The sequence below is a fragment of the Biomphalaria glabrata genome, chromosome 3, assembly GCF_947242115.1.
Source record: "Biomphalaria glabrata chromosome 3, xgBioGlab47.1, whole genome shotgun sequence".
In the NCBI taxonomy this organism is placed as follows: domain Eukaryota; kingdom Metazoa; phylum Mollusca; class Gastropoda; family Planorbidae; genus Biomphalaria; species Biomphalaria glabrata.
Genome location: NC_074713.1, coordinates 47755993 through 47780220, shown reverse-complemented (window position 1 = coordinate 47780220; position 24228 = coordinate 47755993). Strand labels below are relative to the sequence as shown.

General features: G+C 40.1%; 1 protein-coding gene across 8 annotated transcripts in view; it reads left to right on the top strand.

The window, feature by feature from the left end:
* LOC106080248 (ras guanyl-releasing protein 3-like) overlaps nucleotides 1-24228 on the top strand; it is a 103702-nt gene that overhangs the window by 51058 nt on the left and 28416 nt on the right. For 7 of the 8 annotated variants that reach the window (XR_008776797.1, XR_008776798.1, XM_013241580.2 and 4 more), the window contains exon 2: nucleotides 14920-15008. The exons of the other annotated variant lie outside the window; for it this stretch is intronic. The gene's annotated coding sequence lies outside the window, so the exon portion shown is untranslated. The remainder of the gene's footprint in view (nucleotides 1-14919; nucleotides 15009-24228) is intronic. 8 annotated transcript variants of the gene reach the window in all.

The following is a 24228-nucleotide window of genomic DNA, read 5'->3' as shown; positions in this document are numbered from 1 at the left end:
TGAAACGTTCTTGACATAGAATGGTTATATAGGCTACTGACATCTCTGGGAAGTGAGCTTTGAAACTTTCTTGACATAGAATGGTTATATAGGCTACTGACATCTTTAGGAAGTGAGTGAGCTTTGAAACTTTCTTGACATAGAATGGTTATATAGGCTACTGACATCTTTAGGAAGTGAGTGAGCTTTGAAACTTTCTTGACATAGAATGGTTATATAGGCTACTGACATCTTTAGGAAGTGAGTGAGCTTTGAAACTTTCTTGACATAGAATGGTTATATAGGCTACTGACATCTCTGGGATGTGAGTGAGCTTTGAAACTTTCTTGACATAGAATGGTTATATAGGCTACTGACATGTCTGGGAAGTGAGCTTTGAAACTTTCTTGACATAGAATGGTTATATAGGCTACTGACATCTCTGGGAAGTGAGTGAGCTTTGAAACTTTCTTGACATAGAATGGTTATATAGGCTACTGACATGTCTGGGAAGTGAGCTTTGAAACTTTCTTGACATAGAATGGTTATATAGGCTACTGACATCTTTAGGAAGTGAGTGAGCTTTGAAACTTTCTTGACATAGAATGGTTATATAGGCTACTGACATCTCTGGGAAGTGAGTGAGCTTTGAAACGTTCTTGACATAGAATGGTTATATAGGCTACTGACATCTTTAGGAAGTGAGTGAGCTTTGAAACTTTCTTGACATAGAATGGTTATATAGGCTACTGACATCTTTAGGAAGTGAGTGAGCTTTGAAACGTTCTTGACATAGAATGGTTATATAGGCTACTGACATCTCTGGGAAGTGAGTGAGCTTTGAAACTTTCTTGACATAGAATGGTTATATAGGCTACTGAATAGCCTAATGCATCTATATTAAAGCCTAATGAATGTAGAACGATGCGGGTTTTATTCGCGCATTTTTACAAAGCTAATATCAACTCACTCTGTCTGTCTGGTAAAAAGTTTGTACACGTTATTTCTGCCACAGCCAATCTCGCATTTAGCTGAAATTTTGCACAATTATTTCTTTTACCTGACAGCACAAGAACCTTATTTATTAATGTATTATTTATTAATTATTTTGTTTGGTATCTCGAACAAAGGAAAAAAATTGTACTTGACTAAAGTGGTGGTAAAAGTTGAACTAGTCCCCTTTATAGGTTGTCGTCTGAGGCTTAGCGAACACAAACATGAAATAGAAACAATAGATAACTGTATGATCTTCCATGTTCATAATTTCTTCGCTAGCAGAGTGGTTATCGTGTTGGCTAGAGAAGCCTATGAAGGCTTTAGCCCACGAGTTCGAATTCAGGTCGTTCACATTCTTGTTATATACATTTAAAAAACGACCATCCAGATACCCCGTTCTTTCTCCCCCCACCCCTTCCCAAATGATCCAGACAGGTGATAGGATCATAGCATATTGAGAAAGCTATGTTAAGTTAATGTTAAAAATGAATCAATTTATTTCCTGTTCTAGAGGATAGTGTACTTAGTATATAAAAGGGGGGAACAATCTTATATCGTGGTTCTTTTGTGAATAAGTTTCACGCTTCAGGATAAATAGTTTTGTGAATCTATGATTACAATTAAGTTACACTGTATCTATTATATTTATCACGTTCATTCTCCCATCACCCGTTTAAAACTTGAATGTCCGCTCAGCCGATGTTTAAGTGGACCTCCTGTTTACACTTCTCTCACGGTCTTGACGCGGACATCGCGTGACACCCAATATTCCCCAGATTTTGCATCCGTTCATAAAAAGAAAGCATTATAAATTTATTCCTTACAATCATTTTTTTTTGTGTGAACATTTCCGGGTTAATCGTAACAAAATAAGAAAATATGGCAGATATTTCAACAGTTATAATTGTGAAAGATAGACCTCAGTCGAATTAAAAGGAAAATGATCAAAGTGAGATCTCACATTCATTGTCGCGTGGCGAGAGTCAAACAGTGAAAGATCATAGGATATTTTGGATACAAAGGTATTCATTTTTTGTTAGCAATAGTGAGAGTCTAGATTTCTGTGACGAGATGTTAATTAGTTAATATATGGCTTGTTTGTTTAGGTCTAGGGGAAATTTTATTGAATTTTATCCCGCTCACATATAAGATTTTGTACAGGCACACCGCAACTAACAGTAAGAACAGACCAATATTATAAGTTTATAAATAAATATAATTTAATAAATGAAAGAATACAAAAGAAAATGATCAATTAAAATTATAATTAAGAAATGACATGGATTCGCTAATATCTAAAATAACTGCTCATCATGGATTGCTAATTATTGAGTGATTGGAGGAGAAGAATGTTCCTATGTCTGCTACTTATTTTTCTTAGCTGCTAGCTCCTGGGTCGTCTTCTGGCGGTCGTAGGACTGGCACTCAGAAGGATGAGTCATCCGGCTCTGTCTTAGGACGTCGGCTCGGGATATTCTCTATGCTGTAGGCAAGCTGGCTCTAGGGTGAGGCCGCTGCCTGTTTAGGAATAGAGATGGTTGGTGCTGCAGACTAAGTTGTAGTGGGACGATCTCTCAGCTGTGATCTCTAGCTCGTAGAGAGCCGTGCTAACTCAACACCAGTTTATCTTCTGCTGCGAAGGGTGCTCTAGTCTGTCGGCATTAGGCACTAACTATTGGGCAGTGGACAGTTTGGGCCGGGTACTGGGCAGATGATACTGGGCAGTATAGGGCACTGTGGACACTGGGCAATATGTTAGGGCCAAGGACAGTAGGCAATGCCTTCTTGCTAACAGGTATGTAATTGGGGGGGGGGGGGTATCTGGTGTGGTCTGCCTCGGTTACAGCTTTCTATGGAGATCTGGTAGTTGTAGCAATCGTGTGTAGTAACCTTGGGTAGCAATCAGAGGTAGCAATCAGGGGTAGCAACCAGGGGTAGCAACCAGGCTGGGGATAAGACAGACAATTAGGAACCTCCTAAAGACATTGAGTAGGGATTCCCATATGCCTTGCAATCATTCAGATGTAGGCATTGGTGTCAATCCCAATAAGGCATTTAAGACAATCATGTATAAAACTTTAAAGTACGTATACAACTCAATAACAAAGGATATAAGTAAGATAACCTCATTAAATGTGCTATTGTACAATGTAGGATGATACTAGTCAAGATTCATCCATTAAATTTGATTACGACGATAAGTAATCAGTTACAGTAAAATGGGGAATGAGCATATTATATACTAAAGGATAAGATGAAAATAAAACATTAGGGATATGGCTACAGTAATAAGGGTTTGATATAGTTAATCAAAATTACATTCATCCAAGGAACTATAAGTTCACAAGGGTGGGAGACATAATAACATGTATGAGGGATATACAACAGAAATGTGAAATAACTAACTTCACATGGGCTCTGTAAGTTTAGAGCACTGTGATCTAAGTTCTTAGACAGTACTTAGATTCACGAAAGGGCATTGTTTACATCCATCACTAAAATACGGGAATGGAGAAACATAACAAAATCAAATATAATAACTATGGTTTCAAATGTAGACAACCATAGCGGCATTAGTAATACTATATGAAGATATAGCATTGACATATAATAGTACGATGTATATACATAATAAAGTCATAATATAACGACGGGGAACGTGGTTGTGTACTAATGTGTACTCACACATCCCTATAAGATAAAAATGAGTATAGTAAAATGTTTACACTTACCCGTTTGTCCCTAATGAAATCTCACAACTAAACTTCCTAACAGAGGAGATTGTATGAATCCTAGCGGGCCTAATTTGGAATGCTTTGGTCTCTCTCTATATATAGATGGGACTTTTCGTTTAACGGGCGGGGAAGATATCTAGCTGATTTTCTCACATGTATCGATGTACCGGAGATGTCAGGCGTCAGGTCAGATTTATGGTCAATATTCGTTGCCTACCGTGGGAGTAAAGTCTTAAGCGAATATGTATCTGTCCAGCCCGAGTGCAATGCTATTCTTAGAGCGATGTGTATCCTGCGGGGGGGGGGGGGGGATAGGTGTGAAAAGTTATTAGGTCGCGGAGCGACTTGTTGTGTGCTGGTCACCTGTCCAGCGGTCAATAATTAAAAGTTAGCCCTGGAGAGGCTAGTTAATGTTTTACGTCGAGATTCGTCCCGTGAGAAACGCGCGAGGGGGGATAGATCCTACAAGAAATTAGTTATGGGTGGACAAGAAAATAATTGTTTAAGTTAAAAATTAAAGTTTCTCACGGTTTGCTGGGAAAAACTCAAATGAACTTTTGCATGCAAGTTTCGTATCGTCACATACCCACCCACTTAAAAAGTATTCGCAGAATACTAATACTGCTTGCATACAAGTTTCATTTGAGCTTTGTTGTTGCCTAATCTAATTGTTTAAATTTACTGAGGGGTGGTACCCATTGAGGCCTGTGGGCTCAAGAACGCAGTGCCGACTGAGGAAATCAGGCGCTGCGTTTTCATTTCCAGGAACATGTTCAACCTGGAAGGAGTATGGTTGCAATAGCAAAGACCATCTCATAAGTCTGGCATTTAGGTGCTTGCTGGAGGATAAGTAAGATAACGGCTTGTGGTCAGTTTGCAGAGTGAAGTGCTTTCCATATAAGAATGCCTGGAATTTCTCTATCGCCCACACCAGTGCCAGGCATTCTAGCTCTATTGTGGCGTAGTTGGATTCTGCCTGGTTCAGCTTACGGCTTGCATAAGCTACTGGAAAAAGTGTGTCACCGGATCCTTCGGCAGTTTGCATCAGAACTGCGCCCAGGCCAGAGCCACTGGCGTCTGTCCTCAACACGAAAGTGCGGGATAGGTCAGGTAGCTTGAGCACTGGTGATGAAGTAAGGCATTCCTTGAGTTGTTGGAATGCGAGTTCACATTCCTCATTCCATGTCACCTTGTCTGGTCGATCCTTTTTTGTTAGATCTGACAGTGGGGCAGCGATAGAGTTGAAGTGTGGGATGAATTTTTGATAGTAACCACACATCCCGAGGAATGATCTCACTCCGGTTTTTGTGATCGGCCTGGGAGCCTCGAGTAATTGAGCAACCTTTTCTTCGTCTGGCATGAGCTGGTTTTCTTGAATGACATGGCCTAAGAACTTGAGTCTTGTGAAACCGATGAGACATTTGGAGGGCCGAGCAGTTAGACCCGTCTCGCGGAGCCTTAGCAAGAGGGAGGAGATGAGAGCTATGTGTTCGGACCAGGTCTCCGTGGCGATCAGAATATCATCTATGAAATTTTGGATGCCTGGACTTTCGATGGGAGCTAATAGCTTTCTCATCATGCGCGTGAACACGCTAGACGAGTTATTCAGACCAAAGGGGACCGTTTGAAATTCATAGTGCCCTTGTGGGGTGCTAAAAGCTAACAAAGGTCTGCATTCTGGCTCAACTTCTATTTGATAGTACCCTCGGCTTAAGTCAAATTTGCTAAAATACCTAGCGTGACTTAAGTTGGCAAAAATTGTGGCTGGGTCTGGAAGAGGCTCCGCTTGGAATTCAGCCACTGCATTGAGGCGTCGAAAATCAATGCACATGCGATGGCCTCCATCTGGCTTCCGAACTAGCACCACTGGAGCGTTGTATGGAGAGACCGAAGGCGCTATAATTCCAGCTTTTAGAAGCTCTTCCACCTCTTGTTTGATGACCTCAGCTTTTGCGTGAGGTAAAGGGTAGGCCTTTACTTTTATGGGCTCAGCACTTAACAGCTTCATCGAAAACCGCTCAAGCGATGTTCTGCCAGGCTTATCCGACAAGACGTCATGGAACTCCCCCAGTATAGATTTGACCTCGGCCGTTTGCTCGGCGTCTAGCTGTGGACTAATGGTGACGTTCTCGTGTGTCTCCACTGCATGGAGGGGGTACTCCACTAGGTCTTTGGGTTCTTTCACATCCTCTGCCACCGCTATAGCCATCAAGTCTCGGGGAGGGTCCGTTTGTGAAGGCCTCTCTAAGTAGTGCTTGAGGAGGTTCACGTGATAAGACTTCTCCTTGCGACCGACTTTAATGACGTAGTTAGTGGGCGATACCTTTTTCAGCACCTCGAATGGGCCTTGCCAACAAATCTGTAACTTGTTTGTGTTCTTGGGCAGTAACAAGAGAACCTTATCTCCGACGTTGAGTGACCGTTCTTTAGCCCTCCTGTTGTAGTATTTCTCTTGTCTCTTACGTGCCTTGATGAGGTTGCTTCTAGCCAGGGACCGTATGTCTTGTAGCCTTTCTTGGAGGTCCTTCACATATTTGGACACCGTTTTGACTTCATCGTTGAGTTGATCTTTGGTCCAAGTTTGTTTTAGGATTTCTAGTGGGCCACGGGGATGAGATCCAAAGATGATCTGGTATGGCGAATACCCTAGACTGGCGTGAGGTACCTCTCGGTATGCGAATAAAGCAGCAGGTAGGTAAGTGTCCCACTCTTCTGGTTTATCATCGATGAGGCGTTTAAGCATCGTTACCAAAGTGTGATTGAACCGTTCTACAAGACCATTTGCTTGGGGGTGGTATACCGAAGACCGGAGATGTTTTGCATTAAAGAGAGCATACACCTCCTTCATTAACTTCCCTGTGAACTGAGAACCATTGTCTGTTAATATCTCTTCGGGAAAGCCTATCCGAGTGAACATATTGAACAGAGCTTCAGCCACATGTTTAGAGTCTATGCTTGACAAAGGGGCGGCCTCTGGCCATCTTGATGCTTGACATATGACACAAAGAATGTAGGCGTTTCTTTTCTTCGTGCGGGGTAGAGGACCAAGTATGTCCACAGATACTCGTTTAAACGGAGTTTCGATCAAAGGGGTTTTTCCCAGAGGAACGGGCGGAATGCGATTCTTTGGTGACAACTTTTGGCACTGTGGACATGAGGCGACATATCGTTTGATGTTTTCGGTCATGCCAGGCCAGAAGTAATGGAATCGGATCCTGGTGAGGGTCGAGCTCTGACCTTGATGGGCACTTAAAGAGGAGGCATGACCTGTTTGCATAACCTGCTCCCTGTATGGTTTGGGCACAACCAGCTGGTTGCAGGCATCTGGTTCTTTACCTCGTCGATATAGTAGCCCTGTTTTAAAGAAGAATTGTACCTTGCCAAGGGCGGGTTCACCTTCTTGGGCGAACCTAAGATATTTTTGAAGCGAGGGGTCTTGCTTCTGAGCTTCCCTAATCTCAGTGGGAATGGTATTGACTTTGAGGGAGTCAGATTCTTTCACTTGTACCTGTGATCTGGTGAGAACAGGTGCAGAGACGCTGGGGTATGGTGGTGTTCCTAGAAACACGTATCGGCAGCCTAATATGAGATCATAGGCTGGGGATTTCATCACAATCGCTTTGATGCGACCGCGGACATATTTTGACTCTACATTTATGAGAGCCATAGGTAGAGTCTTGGGCGGACTCTCCAAATCAACTGTTTGGATTTGGGTAGTCTCATCGATGTAGTCACTCGGGCTTACCAATGACTCCCGAACTACAGCTTCCACCAAGCAACCTGTGTCGTTGAGACAAGTCACAGCTCTCCCGTTGACCAGCGCCTTTTCGACACTTGGGGGATGAGGAGACTCACCTGACTGAGCGGTTACTGCGGCCAAGACGAGGGCTTCAGCATCACTCGGTGCAGGATTGCGTATACTATTTAGAGTATGGGTGGGCTTACCTCTGCTCCGACAGTCTTTAGTGTCGTGTGAGTTAATTTTATGGAAATTACACCATTGTTTAGGAGGCGGGTGAGAAGATCTATAATTAGCAGGGTTCGGGGTATTGGGGCGAGGATGAACGGCCTGGTTGTTTTTGTGGTTGGGTGGATTGTTTTTCCCTTGGTGGGAGTTAGCTCTATTTGTGCTTGCTTGGGGCTTTGAGTCTTCCGTCTTTGTCTTAGTGTCACGTCTGGCAGCTAAATATCGGTCTGCAGCAATTGCAATGTCAGAAGGGTCAATCACCTGTTGCTCATTGACATATATTCGAGTTTCCTGCGTTAGGCAGTCTCGAAGCTGCTCAGCCAGAATAAGGTTTCTAAGACCTTCAAACGTTTCGGGCATTTTGCTTAGGGCTAGCCATTTTCCGAGGTATTTGTCCAGCCTGTCGCAAAGATTGACATACGTTTCTTTGCGCTCAAGGCGGGACCCTCGAAACTTCTTATGGTATGAATCAGAGGTTAGCTCAAATTGAACCAATAGTGCCTCTTTTAGGGCTTCAAAGTCCTCCCGTTGGTATGAGGGGAGCTTTGTGTAAGCCTCATAAGCTTTGCCTCGAAGGCATTGAGCTAATCTAAAACACCACCTATCCTTGGGCAAGCTATAATAGCGTGCCACCTCTTCGAATCGTGTTAAGTAAACCTCAACACTTTCGCTCTTCTCATCGAAGGGCTCGAAGGGGATATTGGGTGAGTTATTTGAGGACCCTTGGCTGGAAGCTGGGCTAGCAGGCTGAGAATCAGCGACTGTACGAGCCGTCTCATTCTCTTGAGCTATTCTAGCTCTTTCAGTTGCCTGTCTCTCCCGCTCCATGGCTAACTCGTGCTCATTTTTAAGTCTTTCATTTTCGTTTTTCTCCCTCTCCATTGCTAACTCGAATTCTCGTTCTCGAGCTAACTTCTCCTCTAATTCCCATTCATCCAACTTTTGTCGGATGTAATCAGAGCGATCTTTCCCTTCTAACTCTAACAATGCTGCTGTCTCTGTCAGCTCTTGTATTTTTAGTTTTCTGTCAGAGTCAGTTTTGGACCTAATATTGCTGGCCATTATTTATGTATGAGAGAAATAAAATGGGAAACTAATAAGACTAAAAGGAGGGATATTATTGAAGTAAGAGCGTTATGTGAAGCCCGTACGAAACAACCACGTTGCCCGTAATAATAATATAATATTAAGCACAGTGATGCAACTTAAAATAACCACAAATAATAATATTAAACTAAGTTAATATGTGATAACATCTAAAGTAAAATAGATATAAAATAAAGACTCTAGCAACACTCTTCACTCAGTTTGCAATCCGTTACTTTAAGATAAATAAAGTTAACTATATTAGCTTTTGGAAAGTTCTACTGCTGTATGCCTGTGCCTGTCTAATATAGGATTCTAGTAACAGATCCCGTGACAAGACCCCACTAATATGTGACGAGATGTTAATTAGTTAATATATGGCTTGTTTGTTTAGGTCTAGGGGAAATTTTATTGAATTTTATCCCGCTCACATATAAGATTTTGTACAGGCACACCGCAACTAACAGTAAGAACAGACCAATATTATAAGTTTATAAATAAATATAATTTAATAAATGAAAGAATACAAAAGAAAATGATCAATTAAAATTATAATTAAGAAATGACATGGATTCGCTAATATCTAAAATAACTGCTCATCATGGATTGCTAATTATTGAGTGATTGGAGGAGAAGAATGTTCCTATGTCTGCTACTTATTTTTCTTAGCTGCTAGCTCCTGGGTCGTCTTCTGGCGGTCGTAGGACTGGCACTCAGAAGGATGAGTCATCCGGCTCTGTCTTAGGACGTCGGCTCGGGATATTCTCTATGCTGTAGGCAAGCTGGCTCTAGGGTGAGGCCGCTGCCTGTTTAGGAATAGAGATGGTTGGTGCTGCAGACTAAGTTGTAGTGGGACGATCTCTCAGCTGTGATCTCTAGCTCGTAGAGAGCCGTGCTAACTCAACACCAGTTTATCTTCTGCTGCGAAGGGTGCTCTAGTCTGTCGGCATTAGGCACTAACTATTGGGCAGTGGACAGTTTGGGCCGGGTACTGGGCAGATGATACTGGGCAGTATAGGGCACTGTGGACACTGGGCAATATGTTAGGGCCAAGGACAGTAGGCAATGCCTTCTTGCTAACAGGTATGTAATTGGGGGGGGGGTATCTGGTGTGGTCTGCCTCGGTTACAGCTTTCTATGGAGATCTGGTAGTTGTAGCAATCGTGTGTAGTAACCTTGGGTAGCAATCAGAGGTAGCAATCAGGGGTAGCAACCAGGGGTAGCAACCAGGCTGGGGATAAGACAGACAATTAGGAACCTCCTAAAGACATTGAGTAGGGATTCCCATATGCCTTGCAATCATTCAGATGTAGGCATTGGTGTCAATCCCAATAAGGCATTTAAGACAATCATGTATAAAACTTTAAAGTACGTATACAACTCAATAACAAAGGATATAAGTAAGATAACCTCATTAAATGTGCTATTGTACAATGTAGGATGATACTAGTCAAGATTCATCCATTAAATTTGATTACGACGATAAGTAATCAGTTACAGTAAAATGGGGAATGAGCATATTATATACTAAAGGATAAGATGAAAATAAAACATTAGGGATATGGCTACAGTAATAAGGGTTTGATATAGTTAATCAAAATTACATTCATCCAAGGAACTATAAGTTCACAAGGGTGGGAGACATAATAACATGTATGAGGGATATACAACAGAAATGTGAAATAACTAACTTCACATGGGCTCTGTAAGTTTAGAGCACTGTGATCTAAGTTCTTAGACAGTACTTAGATTCACGAAAGGGCATTGTTTACATCCATCACTAAAATACGGGAATGGAGAAACATAAAATCAAATATAATAACTATGGTTTCAAATGTAGACAACCATAGCGGCATTAGTAATACTATATGAAGATATAGCATTGACATATAATAGTACGATGTATATACATAATAAAGTCATAATATAACGACGGGGAACGTGGTTGTGTACTAATGTGTACTCACACATCCCTATAAGATAAAAATGAGTATAGTAAAATGTTTACACTTACCCGTTTGTCCCTAATGAAATCTCACAACTAAACTTCCTAACAGAGGAGATTGTATGAATCCTAGCGGGCCTAATTTGGAATGCTTTGGTCTCTCTCTATATATAGATGGGACTTTTCGTTTAACGGGCGGGGAAGATATCTAGCTGATTTTCTCACATGTATCGATGTACCGGAGATGTCAGGCGTCAGGTCAGATTTATGGTCAATATTCGTTGCCTACCGTGGGAGTAAAGTCTTAAGCGAATATGTATCTGTCCAGCCCGAGTGCAATGCTATTCTTAGAGCGATGTGTATCCTGCGGGGGGGGGGGGGATAGGTGTGAAAAGTTATTAGGTCGCGGAGCGACTTGTTGTGTGCTGGTCACCTGTCCAGCGGTCAATAATTAAAAGTTAGCCCTGGAGAGGCTAGTTAATGTTTTACGTCGAGATTCGTCCCGTGAGAAACGCGCGAGGGGGGATAGATCCTACAAGAAATTAGTTATGGGTGGACAAGAAAATAATTGTTTAAGTTAAAAATTAAAGTTTCTCACGGTTTGCTGGGAAAAACTCAAATGAACTTTTGCATGCAAGTTTCGTATCGTCACAATTTCTCTCTAGACATTTAGCCTAGATCTAATAAAACTTCTATAGGCAATGTTAATACGTCTCTCATTAAGTAGCATTTATTCCCCTTATTTCGATATCAAGCAAAATAATTAATCACCAATAATTAATTAAATAATTGGTTAATTTTTTTTATTAATTCAGTTTCAATGAATAATTGTGCAAAGTTTTAACTTGATCAGAGAATGGGAGAAAACATGTTCAGGCGTTTTACCAGACAGACAGACAAACAGAGTGTGTTGAGTGAGCTTTGTAAATAACTGTTGTTACTTGCTGTCCTAATAAGTAAGAACTCTCCCTGTTTTGAAAACGATTTCGGTAGACGTTTGTTTGCTAAGTGCTAGATGACCTGAACTTGCAGTCCCTGATATATAGATCCTTGGGTTAAATGGTGCATATCGCGGTACGAATGCTTGGTTTATTTTGGATCCATTTGGTCGCATAGAATATTAGAACAATGTTATCAGATAACCACTCTTCACGCTGTGCCAGTGCCGGTTTACAAGGACGCTGAGGGAGGTGTGTGTGTGTGTGTGTGTGGGTGGGTGGGGGGGGGCGACAGTTGTTAATGAAAAGCATAATGTTTTAGCCGCCAGGTGGGGGCGTGTGGCGGAGAAGAAAGGGTTTGAGACATTTGATATAATCTAACGTACGGTCTAAAGATGTATTTGTTATTGAATGGAGCTGTTCTATTTATATCAACTGGAATGGCTTTAATCGAAATTAATAACTACAACACAACAACAATAATAACAACCTATAGCCAGCACATTGAAGACAGAAGGAAAGATTCAGATACAATCAACCAAAAAGAAAACACTTAATAACAATTTGAAAGCAACATCATGCGTTCTCTCTTCATTCATACTGCAGTCTGTACCTCTCGCTCTCTTTATTTTCCCCTCTCTCTCTCTATCGTCCTCTCTCTTTCTTCCTCTCTCTACCTTTCTTCATTTCTCTCTCCTACTCTCTTTCTCTTATCTTCCTCTCGCTCTCTCTATCTTCCCCTCTTTCTCTCTCTTCCTCTCAACCTCTATCATCCTCTCTCTTTCTCTATCTCTCTCTTCCTCTATCTCTTCCTCTCAATCTCTATCCTCCTCTCTTTCTATCTTCCTTTCGATCTCTTCCCCTATCTTCCTCTTTCTCTCTCTCTCTTCCACGCTCTCTCTTTCTGTTCCCCTATCTCTTTGATCCTCCCTCTCTTTTCCTATTTCTCTCTATATTACCTCCCCTCTCTCTATCTCCCTCTCTCTCTATGCCTATCTACCCCCCCCCCCTCTCTATGTCTGCCTTTCTCTACCATGTCTGTTTTCCTAATGGCTTTATGTGGCTGAAGGCTACGTAGAGCAATGCATAGCAACATTCCTTCGACTATTTGGGCCATGGGCTAGGGTCCACCAGAATGTCGTAGATGTGCGCACGCGATAAATCCTAGCCGTGAAGAGATAAATCAAGAACCTCGACCTTGGATTCGGTAAGCTAGTGTGTGCTTCGCTGGAGTGGTCGTTGAGTGACCTTGGTGATTAAAACAAAGAAATGGTAGTTCTCAGGAGAAAGGATTGACTGATAGCTTCATAAAAGGATTGACCGATAGCTTCATAAAAGGATTAACTAATAACTTTATAAAAGGATTAACTGATAGCTTTTTAAAAGGATTAACTGATAGCTTTTTAAAAGGATTGACTGATAGCTTCATAAAAGGATTGAATGATAGCTTAATAAAAAGCTTTTTAAAAGGATTGACTGATAGCTTCATAAAAGGATTAAATGATAGCTTCATAAAAGGATTGACTGATAGCTTCATAAAAGGATTGACTGATAGCTTTATAAAAGGATTGACTAATAACTTTATAAAAGGATTAACTGATAGCTTTTTAAAAGGATTGACTGATAGCTTCATAAAAGGATTGAATGATAGCTTAATAAAAAGCTTTTTAAAAGGATTGACTGATAGCTTCATAAAAGGATTAGATGATAGCTTCATAAAAGGATTGACTGATAGCTTCATAAAAGGATTGACTGATAGCTTCATAAAAGGATTGACTGATAGCTTCATAAAAGGATTAACTGATAGCTTTTTAAAAGGATTGACTGATGGCTTATGTTGTCAGGTAAAAGAAGTAATTATGCGAAATTTCAGCCTGATCCGAGATTGGGTGTGGGAGAAATAACGTGTACAAACTTTTTACCATACAGACAGACAGAGTGAGTTGATATAAGCTTTGTAATCGAATTAGATCTAGTGGGCTTATTCACAACTTATTTTACAAATATTACAGAGTTCTGTTTCCTCCCTGGAATGTACACGTCATAGGGGCCTATATATCTATTACACGTGAAGAAGTTACTGAAACAGGTGAGGCAGATATCACCTGTGAAATGTTTCGTTCACTTGACTCGCTCTCGGTCTAATAAATCGTCCACAACCGTGTTTGTGTTAACGCCATGTCCGTAAAATCATCAAATCATCCTCATGCTTAGAAGGACCTCTTGTAGCGGGACCTGATTTGATCATGTAAAGGACGTCAGCAAAAGTAGGACAAATTCGTGCTCTTTCCTCCCTAGTGAAACTCAAGCATGGAACGGGTGGCCTGAATCAGCCAGGAAAACCATTGTCTTAGTCTGTCTCTAATCAACACGCATAGCCAGAGGAGGCGTATGCGTAATTTCTTTCTCTTTTGAAGTAACGTCTGTAATTTATAAGACAATACGATGACACAACACTCGAGACGTACGAAAGACGGTTGAACTCTAGAATCGCATTGGCGAAGACGCAATGAAATATCTTCTACAAATGATTAGATCTCGTTTCAGACGCCTCTCCAGTATGATATGAAAGGCCCTACATAGAAAATGAATCGACGTCACATTATTTAATATAAGTATTGGAAATAAGATCATTTTACTCATATATGGGTTAATAACTACACGAAAAAAAAAAAAGAGTAGATCGCTTTCATCCCCTTGGAGGGGGCGGTGATTGAGTCGTAAAGCGTTTGGCTTCCAAACGGGGATCCCGGGCTCGAATTCAGTTGAAGACTGGGATTTTTTACATTTCGAAATACTTTAAGGCGCCTCTGAGTCCACCAAGCTCTAAAAGTAAAGGCGATTGATCGTTGTGCTGGTCACATGACATCCCAGTTAACAGTGGGCCACAGAAACAGATGGCCTTTACATTATCTGTCATATAGATCGCAAGGTCTGAAAGGGGAAATTTACTTTGAAAAAAATGTATCCGTACCCCTAAGGGGTCGTGCATCACAGTTTGAGAAACACTGTTACGGTCTCACCCTGTATTAGGAATATGCATTGTCAAATATTCAAAAACATCCCGTGTGAACAATGCTCGCTGACTAAAGCTATTATTAGTTACGAGTCTAGAAATATTTGACTGTATAAAAACATATCACTTTGATTGCTAAACTGACTTTACAATCTCCCCTTTCCTCGGTAGACTGTAGTATAAAAAACAACATGAGTATCTTTAGGCACAGTCATGTTGATTAAGACACTTAAAGATGACTTTCTTTATGATTGCAGAGTTCTGTCCTCGTTAGTCAATTTGCCGAGTTTGACATTCTTCGAAGTGATGATTAACAGGTTCAGATGGAGACCAACATTACTATTGGGTAAGAGAGTGAAAGCCAAGCGAGAGACAGAGAGAGGAGACAGAGAGAGAGGTGGGAGAGAGAGATAGAGAGGAAGCAGTGGCTTAGCTAGGAATTCGCCATCATTTTGGGACCCGGGGGGGGCTTTACCTCTTTGGGGGCCGCTGCATTTTGCGTAATATTTAATGTAAACAAATACTCGTTTATGGGCCTCCTTTAGTTGGGGCCCGGGGGGACTTTCAAATTCTCCCCTAACCCTAGCTATGCCTCTGAGAGAGAGAGAGAGAGAGAGAAAAAGAGAAACAAACCTATCGCCTTTTTGGGGTTTAGACATGTCTAGTAATAATGTTAGTATCGTAGCATCTTGCCAGATGATGTCATAAAGATTTAATTAAACAAGAAAAAGTGTTTGTTTTTTAATTATTAGCCTATATTATTAGGCTATACGTCATATGCGCAATGATCAACTAATATAATGCTTCACTACAAACAGTGCGACGAGCTTGACGCAATCTGTTGCCATGGGAACCGTTGACGCTGACAGCAAAAAATCTGAAGTGTGTTTATGAATGTCAAACGTCAGCAGATCGTATTTCGAGGTCTATAAGCCGGCCATCTTTCCACAATTGTTTGTCTGCGATTCGACAACTTGAGATATTTTAAGTTGTAATTATGTCATTGGTAATCGGTGGTCACGTGACGATGTTCCTAACTCTCGGAGTTCTCACGAGATAACATTACCTTGGGGAGAAGCCGGTCGAGACCAATCGTCTTAGAAGGCCTGAGCACTGACCTGCAACGTCGCTACCTGTGGACAGTGGAGACCAATAGCTCATTGCCACGTCGTACAGACCTGTAACCTATTGGTCCATACTGCCCACAGGTTGTGATGCCACGGGTCAGTGTTGAGGCCGGTTGTGGAGCGTGTGCTGGGGGGGTGTGTGGGTCTTTTTGAAAGTATGCTTCTTACTGCGACATGCAAACCATGCATCCTTGACCCTATTGATTCTTTCCCCATCGTGAAAGTTTACATTGCTAATGTGTATTGTTTTCTTTCGCCGTAGGCTAGGACTACAAACTTTATTTTCACGTACACCCCAAGACATAGTTTTCCGGTTTACCCACTGTTTAGCTAATGTTATAATATTTGTGCACATTCATCAATTATATAACTCAAAGACATTTTGTTTTCAAATTCAAGGTAGTGCCCAACGAGGGCAGGTGTTCCACCTGGTTTCTACTGATCTATTTGTTAAAGGCATTGCTTGTTCGATCAAGTAGCCTTTCAAAGCATGAAATGACTATCAAATATTTCGCAGTTCTTCACAAAGAAACATATGCCAAGAATTATTCTTTATGTCCAGGCAAGGTGGACTCGTCCAGCTGCATAAAGAAATATGTCATTTGCAAATAATGACATAAAAAACGTTCAATGCCATAGTTCATTTCATCAATACGCTTAAAGGAATTCTATTAATGATATTAAACACAGGCTCTATAAAACAGCTTTTAAAGCTTCTTCAACAGCTGGAAATATCATATTTTCGCCAATAGTGAGATTTTTCAGATTTTACCGTAAGTAAAGTGATATTTTAAGAAACTCAAAAATCATCATCTACTATTTTGTAATAACGAATCGAAGATATTGTCCTCTGTGGGTCTTTACTTAAAACTTATCTTTATAGTGTTCAAAAGTATTTCAAATCTTTATGTATTGCATCAGGATGGCGTATTCTCAAATAAGATACGATATGATAAGATAATTTTTATTGGTCCAATCAAATGGAAATTCAGTTTGACTACGATTGACCACCTGTAACAATAACAATATAGATGCAAATACGAACAACATTCACACACGAAACATATAGGTCTAGTAAACACTCACAACCAGCGCTTTATGAATTAGACTTCTATGTACTTCTCGATGACGACAGATGATCTTGTAACACTCTGACCGAAAGTGGGATAAAGGAGTTTTAAAATCTTTCTGTTTTAGTCCTAATGGAAAGGAGACGACCACTTCGTTCAGATCTGATGTAACAGTGGTTTAATGGGTGCAGGTTGTCTTTAAGAATCGTGAGTGTTTTGGAAAGGCATCTTTCATGAAAAGGATTGATGATGTAGAGACAGATCTGCTACAGCTTGGGGTTAGGGCGTGGAGACGAAAGGCCCAGGAGAGATCTGAATGGAAGGATGTGTTGAAGCAGGCCAGAGCCCTCCATTGGCTGTAGCGCCACCGGGATGGATGGATCTTTCATGAAAAATCATGAAAATATTTCTTTCTTTATTACAGATGGTTTCATAGCATCCTTATTAAAAACTTTGTTGGAAAAAAAAAAGGCCCAACCGAGAAAGACATTAAGCTAAATCTCAAATAATCAAATACTGTACTGTCTATATTTCGTTTTACTTTCGGCCTTGTTTAGTTACCAGTAGACTGTAGACACAATAATGATTTTAAAAAGTTATTAAATATAAAAATAACAATTCTTTATCCGATACAAGCTAGAATCTTCCAGGACTAAAGCTAGAATACAAGGACTAAAGCTAGAATTTACAAGGACTTAAGCTAAAATCTACATGGACTTAAGTTAAAATCTGTCAGGACTAAAGCTACAATCTACAATGACCTATTAAGTTAAAATCTGTCAGGACTAAAGCTACAATCTACAATGACCTATTAAGTTAAAATCTGTCAGGACTAAAGCTACAATCTACAATGACCTATTAAGTTAAAATCTGTCAGGACTAAAGCTACAATCTACAATGACCTATTAAGTTAAAATCTGTCAGGACTAAAGCTACAATCTACAATGACCTATTAAGTTAAAATCTGTCAGGACTAAAGCTACATTCTACAATGACCTATTAAGTTAAAATCTGTCAGGACTAAAGCTACAATCTACAATGACCTATTAAGTTAAAATCTGTCAGGACTAAAGCTACAATCTACAATGACCTATTAAGTTAAAATCTGTCAGGACTAAAGCTACAATCTACAATGACCTATTAAGTTAAAATCTGTCAAGACTAAAGCTACAATCTATAATGACCTATTAAGTTAAAATCTGTCAGGACTAAAGCTACAATCTACAATGACCTAATAAGTTAAAATCTGTCAGGACTAAAGCTACAATCTACAATGACCTATTAAGTTAAAATCTGTCAGGACTAAAGCTACAATCTACAATGACCTATTAAGTTAAAATCTGTCAGGACTAAAGCTACAATCTACAATGACCTAATAAGTTAAAATCTGTCAGGACTAAAGCTAAAATCTACAATGACCTAATAAGTTAAAATCTGTCAGGACTAAAGCTACAATCTACAATGACCTATTAAGTTAAAATCTGTCAGGACTAAAGCTACAATCTACAATGACCTATTAAGTTAAAATCTGTCAGGACTAAAGCTACAATCTACAATGACCTATTAAGTTAAAATCTGTCAGGACTAAAGCTACAATCTACAATGACCTATTAAGTTAAAATCTGTCAGGACTAAAGCTAAAATCTACAAGGACTTATTAAGTTAAAATCTGTCAGGACTAAAGCTAAAATCTACAAGGACTTATTAAGTTAAAATCTGTCGGGACTAAAGCTAAAATCTACCAGGATCAAAACTAACATTACAGGGACTAAAGCTCACTTAAGATAGAATCTACAAGTACTAAAACAGTAGGTTACTAGGGCTAAGTCGAGATTAATAGAGTCTGATATAACTTAGACTTATATTCACCGTACATTTCAAGAACAAAAAAAAATACTTAAACTGTATCAAAATGATGACAATTTGTCATACGCGAGATTCAGTGACTTCCATCAATACGAGTCTGTCGTCCATTTCCTTGTCCTGGGAACTACCATTTCTATTTATCATCAAGGCCACTTCATGACCACTCGAGCGAAGTAACACAACTTGATTTATCGCGTTCCCAGATCTACGACATTCTGGGCCCCCCTGTTCGTGGCCCAACTAGTGCCCTGAGCCACATAAAGTCATTATGGAAACACTATGTGAGCTAATATAAGGCAGACAGAACGAGGACACAGTCAAGGGGGAATAGTTACATACAAGGTTAGGGTTAGTGCACTCGTGTAGGTCTATCTATCTATCTATCTATCTATCTATCTATCTATCTATCTATCTATCTATCTATCTATCTATCTATCTATCCCTCTGTCTGTCTGTCTGTCTGTCATCTTTTTCCTTTTTCTCTAGTGGTATCTGTCTTTCTGTCAGTCCATCTATCTGTCTGCCTGCCATCTTATATTTATCCCTATTGTTATGTCTTTCTATCTGTCTAGTAAGATCTATCTATCTATCTATCTATCTATCTATCTATCTATCTATCTATCTATCTATCTATCTATATGTCTGTCTGTCTGTCTGTCCGTCCGTCCGTCTGCTTGCCATCTTATGTTTATCCCTATTGTTATGTCTTTCTGTCTGTCTAGAGATATCTTAGAAGGTAATAGAAAGCTTCGTCATGACCGCACAAAACTGTTACTCTTAACGAATGCCATTATCTTGCTAATTCCTCTGGGACTTACACTTCACCCCTGCAATCAACAGCCCAGGGCTCTATCTCTAAACCATCACTACTCGTAGACGTATTAGACCTCAACTTTTCCATGATATATTGAACTCTCCCCTCCCCGGGGGTCATAAATGCAAATCGTTTTAGGCCTTCTCTTTGGCTTCATCAGAAATATTTGCCACGTTTATGTGTGTGTTCGATATTCTTTATGTGAGTGTGTGTTTGATCTTTGTGTGTGTGTGTGTCGTTTGTGCGTGTTTTTTGTTCGATCTCATTTGTGTGTGTGTGTGTGTTCGATCTTGCACCTACTTTGACTGGACCCTGTGAGCGAGCACTGATCGATGACCCACAAGGTTCCCTCCCCTCCCCTCCCACTTTTTCGCCTCTCACCCGCTACCGTGGGCTATCTCCAAGCGGCGGTCAGTGTGTTCGATTTTATACATTCCAGCGAGCTCAACCTTTTTTTTCCAAAAGAATTCTTGCGAAATGTCAGAACGTGAGTGTGTTTGCGTGTTTTTTTTTTGAGAACGTGTTTGCGTGTTTTTTGAGAACGTGTTTGCATGTTTTTTGAGAACGTGTTTGCGTTTTTTTTGAGAACGTGTTTGCGTGTTTTTTGAGAACGTGTTTGCGTGTTTTTTGAGAACGTGTTTGCGTGTTTTTTGAAAAGCTTTTTGTGTGTTTTTTGAGAACATGTTTGCAACGATATCAAAGATAATTCTACGTCCCACTTTTGTATGAAATCCAAGTCAAACTGCGGACATATTTGCTACGCGTTTCATTTCAGCGCGCATGCTCGTTTTAATTTGACCTCATTGCACTAGTCTTAATACGTAATTAGCAAGAGCCTGAGTTCTCGGCAACATGATCTACTTGTTGGTAATATTGTTATTCTTTATTTGTTATGACCTAGTTTAGAACAAGAAAATGTTATTGATATTCGGAGCTAGGTAAATATTTTTTTTTTTTAATATTAGCTTTGGGTTAGTTTTTCATGCCTTTGTTCCAAGCTTTTGTTCCCTGCCTTTAGTTTCATGCCTTTGTTCCAAGCTTTTGTTCCCTACCTTTAGTTTCATGTCTTGTTCTAAGCTTTTGTTCCCTGCCTTTAGTTCCATGCCTTTAGTTTCATGCCTTTGTTTAAAGCCTTTGTTCCCTGCTGTTGCCTTTTTTCCAAGATTTTGTTCCCTGCGTTAGTTTCATGGCTTTGTTCCAAGCTTTTGTTCCGTGCCTTAGTTCCATGCCTTTGTTCCAAGCTTATGTTCCCTGCCTTTAGTTTCATGCCTTGTTCCAAGCTTTTGTTCCCTGCCTTAGTTCCCCGCCTTTGTTCCCCGCCTTTGTTCCAATCTTTTGTTCCCTGCCTTTAGTTTCATGTCTTTGTTAAAGCCTTTGTTCCCTGCTGTTGCTTTTTTCCAAGCTTTTGTTCCCTGCGTTAGTTTCATGGCTTTGTTCCAAGCTTTTGTTCCCTGCATTAGTTCCATGCCTTTGTTCCAAGCTTGTGTTCCCTGCCTTTAGTTTCATGCCTTTGTTCCAAGCTTTTGTTCCCCGCCTTTTTTCCAAGCTTTTGTTCCCTGCGTTAGTGCCATACCTTTGTTCCAAGCTTGTGTTCCCTGCCTTTAGTTTCATGCCTTTGTTCCAAGCTTGTATTCCCTGCCTTTAGTTTCATGCCTTTGTTCCAAGCTTTTGTTCCCTGCCTTTCGTTTCATACCTTTGTTCCAAGCTTGTGTTCCCTGCCGTTCGTTTCATGCCTTTGTTCCAAGCTTTTGTTCCTTGCCTTAATTCCATGCCTTTGTTAAAGCATTTGTTCCCTGCTTTTGTTCCATGTCCTTTTAAAGAACGTTTGGCCAAGTCGTAATAATCTTTATCTGAAGTCTGAACTCAACGAATCAAAAGTTCATGTTTCGACCAGGCGCTGATTTTGTTGGGAGATATACACACTAGGTGCACCATGCCATGGGGATTCTCTGTCGACTTTTAAGGTTAAGGTACCGCCGGACTCTGACACGATTCCCACTATCGACTCCAGTACTTCATTTCACTCAGACAAATCAAAGATCCTAATCACCAGGGATGGTCCTTAGACATACGATTCGACCCGTGTTACGTAATACATCTATACATTGCGCAATCAACGTTTCTGGGATTTTCCCCCATCGACCCTCTTTGACCAGTTTGACACCCCCACCCTTCTCTTAGTTCAATCACCCCTCTGCCGGTCTACCCGCTGGTCACGCCCTCCCTCATGAAAAGGCTACTGAGTTAAGCCAAGTCTCCAACGCCTAAAGCTGTCCATTCTCTTGGGGAATGTTTTCAATTGTAGTTAAAGTAACCGTCTCTAAAAAGTTTTGTGTTGGAGTCACTTTGTAGACTTTTAGATTCCAGTAATAGTTTGAATTAGACTGGATTCCACCACGTTAGCGGAAAAAAAGTATAAAAAAAAACAGCATTTGACACTACACAATGTTTGATTGGCCCACTATTAAGTTTTTTGTTTTTGTCTGTCTTGGTTTGCGCGCTTCTTTTTGGTTCTTGGCTGTTAATAAAATCGGAATTTTCCGCTGCATTTTTTTTTTTTGGTCAGACATTGCACAATATTGTGGGCTCTGTTGCTTCTGCTGACCTTTACATCGTCTGCCCTATAGATCGTAGGGTGGGAAAGGGTTACCTAACCTTTTTATGTTGCTACAAGTAAAATTTATATCTGTGTTAGCCGCATTTTAACTGCATTTTGTAAAACGAAGCTACGAAAGCTAATTATGATAGTCACAAACCTAATATACTGTCCGATATACTATGGTATACTTTGGTGTATCTTGTGTACAGAATAGAAGTGTTGATAATTTATGCATTTTAAAAGGTATTCGATTTTTACATATTTTTTTGCACTCGTTAGCAAGGCAGAATCAAATGTCTGTAACTCACAATAGTAGCATAATAGAGGAAGCATTACCAGGTTCTAAAACATTGAGTTCATTCAAAACATATTCACAAAGAAAAAGAGCTGACAATAATGAAACACATCTTATACAACAATCAACTCCTACTCTTAGTATGTTTAGTCGGCAGTAATAGTTCAATTTAGAGTCCTTGACGTTTTTAATTTTATGATTTTTTTTTTGTCAAATCTTTCAATTTTCTTCGCAACCTCTGCTTTATCCGTGCTACAGTAGATACCCAAGTATTTTAGAACATAAAAGAAACTTCTGACACCATTGTATAAATAATTCAAATTGAAATATCTATGTTTTTACTAGATTTTTTTATATCACTATTTTTTAAGGGAATGAGTGTTTGGCAATTAAACTGTTACAATAATGGTTGATTATGTGGTTGGAAGAGGGGCAGACGTGAAAGTGACATTATTAATTAATTGTTTAAATCAGTGGTTCCCAAACCGATTTTTCTTCGCACATTCTGAGTATTTAGCGGAATACATAGTTTAATTTTTTAAGAGCTCACTAATCAACTGTTCCAGTAGTTTGTCGAACATCTATTGAGGCAGTGTGGAACACTAAGGTTCCGCGGAAAACAGTTTGGGAAGATCAGGTGTGCTGATTGTGTTGCAACTGTAAAAAAAATGTTTTATTGAATATAGATAAAAAAAATATTCTCCATATTTAAGAATCATTTGAATGATTGATGGTCAACATTATTCGGTCGGCGGGCCATTTAAATTTCTGACACCCTTGTCGCGGGCCATATCATTGAAAAGGTTAAAAAAAAAAAAACAAAAAAAAAAAAACATTTTTATTAGAATCCTGCGAATCAAGTGCTTGAGAAATTCATGAGAAGCTTAACCTAAACCATATACGGCTACATAGATGGGACGCAAGTCGGAGCACTTCCTTTAAAATTCTAAATGCTCGTTCGTGAGACAATTACGTAATATGGATTTCGCCCGATTCATCACTGAAAAGGTTTGTCCTCACAAATAAGTGCTTGTAACTATTGTGATCAACGTGAACGCTCGTTTTCGGAGATTTAGCAAAGTTTCTGCGAGCAACAAGGAGTAGAAAGCCATTGTCTGCAACACTTGACATTTTTCGAGCAAGGATGTCTGGCTTTTCCAGTTGCAGCTCTGTTTGGGCACTTGACATATTGACAGCAGATGAATATTTGAAACGACTAACATTATTCAATCTGAACACGATCATCCTCACGTGGTCCAGACTGAACACTCTGCCACTTAAATTTTGCTGGTGAATAATTCGATGAAGCCACAGAGACTCGGTTCCATTTGACCAAACAACTTTTCTAATAACTCTTGCAGCCAACTATACTTGCTGCACCGCCAGTAGTCACTCCCACTCATTTCTCCCAAAGAGGATCCGATGTGATGGTTGAAACTTCTTTGACAAGAATTCGCCAGTAGTGTGGTCCTATACATGCGTCTTAAAACTACTAACGTCTCGAATTTCAAAAATATATACCAAGAATTTGATATATCGATAGACTCCTCAGCGGATGGAGATATTTAACCCATATCTTTCACTCGCCTTGTAATTTTCATAAGTCAGGTTGAAATCTTCAACAGCATTCTTTTTTTTTTAGGACTCCTTTCTATCATTGCTAGCAAGCACTTTCCCCCCTTCGTCGTTGGAAATGGTTTCAGATTTCTACTTACAATGTGACTCTGTAGTTACTCTTACAGCCGACTCTCTTTTTGGTAACTATTCTCATCCATCCTCCACTCTGGGTGTAATC